Source organism: Octopus bimaculoides, unplaced genomic scaffold (assembly GCF_001194135.2).
Source record: "Octopus bimaculoides isolate UCB-OBI-ISO-001 unplaced genomic scaffold, ASM119413v2 Scaffold_210058, whole genome shotgun sequence".
Taxonomy (NCBI): Eukaryota; Metazoa; Mollusca; class Cephalopoda; order Octopoda; family Octopodidae; genus Octopus; species Octopus bimaculoides.
Genome location: NW_026400370.1, coordinates 1115 through 3389, shown reverse-complemented (window position 1 = coordinate 3389; position 2275 = coordinate 1115). Strand labels below are relative to the sequence as shown.

The 2275-nt window shown below is 32.9% G+C and overlaps 1 long non-coding RNA gene across 1 annotated transcript in view; it reads left to right on the top strand.

Moving 5' to 3' along the window:
* The window catches only part of LOC106882449 (uncharacterized), a 5301-nt gene extending 3233 nt beyond the window's left edge, over positions 1-2068 (top strand). Inside the window, exons 4-5 of the long non-coding RNA XR_001411008.2 lie at positions 920-991; positions 1916-2068. This is a non-coding gene — a long non-coding RNA (uncharacterized LOC106882449). The remainder of the gene's footprint in view (positions 1-919; positions 992-1915) is intronic.
* The last annotated feature ends 207 nt before the right edge of the window (positions 2069-2275 follow it).

The window sequence follows — 2275 nt, the reverse complement described above, 5'->3', positions numbered from 1 at the left end:
TCTTCTTCTTCTTCTTCCATAGCTCCTCCTTCTTCCTTTTAGTCTTCTTCTTTTTATTATTATTCTCGTTCTTCTTCTTCTTCTTCCATAGCTCCTCCTTCTTCCTTTTAGTCTTCTTCTTATTATTATTCTTCTCCTTCTTCTTCTTCTCGTTCTTCTTCTTTTTCTTCTTCTTCCATAGCTCCTCCTTCTTCTCCTCCATCCTCTTCCTTTTAACCTTCTTCTTCTTCTTCTTCTGTCCTTTTTTCTTATTCTTCACCTTTTTTTCGATTCTCCTTCATTCGTCATTTATCATAATATTATAATCATTAGTGTCGTCTCCATTCCCATCATCATCTTCATTGTTGTCCTGATCAGCGTTGCAATTGTTTCCTCATCATCATTGTCATCATCATGACCATGTCTATCATCATCATCTTCATCATAATCCCCCCTACTCCTCATCATTATTATCTCCATCATCGGCTTTTTCTTCATCAGTATAATCATTATTTTATCCTAATCATTATCATCATCGGGATTTTCATCATCATCATTTGCATCTTTATCATCATCGACATGAGCGTCATCATTATCATCATCTTCATCATGAGCATTCAACATTATCATCATGGTCTTATTCATCTTTATCAACTTTTATCATCGTTATCATCATAGCCATCATTAACATAGACTCTATCTTCATCCATCAACATCATAATCACCATCCTGATCGTCAACATCAGCTTCATCATCATCATCATTACCATCATCCTCATCATAATCATCACGATCATCACCATATTTTTCATCATCTACATCGTTATCATCGTTATCAGCAGAATCATCACGATCTTCATCATCATCTCCAGCATCATTTTCATCTGAGGCATCAGCCACATCATATATTATTTCCAAACGTGCCCCTTTTGTAATGCAGATATCTTTACGGCAATCAAATTCAAGACATCAGTGATGTATCGTTTGCAAATCTCTACAGTTTAGAAAAATTGTAAGTTGCCTCTGTTTTCTTCAGACTCTTTCACTCACGATATAATTCTCAATGTTTAAATGTTTAATATTAAATCATTTGCCAATTTGTCTCATTCACATTAGTAACACATATGTAATCTGCTTTCTTCTTGCTTTCATTCTTCTTCTTCTTCTTCTCTTTCTCCTATACCTTCTTATTATACTACTACTCTTTTTTCTTCATCATATTCTTTCTTTTTGTTTTTCCTTCTTCTTCTTTTTCTCCTATACCTTCTTATTATACTACTAATCTTTTTTCTTCATCATATTCTTTTTTTGTTTTTCCTTCGCTTCTTCTTCTTCTCGTTCTTCTTTCTTCTTCTTCTTCTTCTCTTTCTCCTATACCTTCTTATTATACTACTACTCATTTTTCTTCATCATATTCTTTTTGTTTTTCCTTCTTTTTCTTCTTCTTTTTCTCCCATTCTTCTCGTTCTTCTTTCTTCTTCTTCTTCTTCTTCTCATTCTTCTTTCTTCTTCTCTTTCTCCTATACCTTCTTATTATTCTACTACTCATTTTTCTTCATCATATTCTTTTTTTGTTTTTCCTTCGCTTCTTCTTCTCGTTCTTCTTTCTTCTTCTTTTTCTCTTTCTCCTATACCTTCTTATTATTCTACTACTCATTTTTCTTCATCATATTCTTTCTTTTTGTTTTTCCTTCACTTCTTCTTCTTCTTCTTCTTCTTTCATCATCATCATCCTTACCAACATGATGTTCACCAACACAACCAGCTTCACCAATATCATCATCAGAATCCCATTATCATCACCATCTTCATATTCCGTTCTTCCTCATCCTCCTAATTATTCTCCATTTTCCACTCACTCTTATCACTCAGTATTGAACATTGTATCACGAAACTATTCCGTATTATTTCTAAACTTCTCCTTTTTATAATGCAGAAAACTTAACCGGAATCGAATTACGGAGATCAAAGTTGGATGGTTTGCAAATCTCTACAATTTAAAAGAATTGTAAGTTGCCTCTGTTTTCTTCAGACTCTTTCACTCACGATATAATTCTCAATGTTTAATATTAAATAATTTGCCGATTTTTTGCATTCATATTAGTAAGACATGACATATGTAATCTGCTTTCTTCTTCTTCTTCTTCTTCTTCTACTACTCTTTTTCTTCTTGTTCCATCGCTCCTCCCCTTCTTTCTTCTTCATCTTCTTGAATATTGTATCTATGAAACTATTCCATATTATTATTCCATATTATTGTAAGTTGCCTCTTCTGTTTTCTTCAGACTCTTTCACT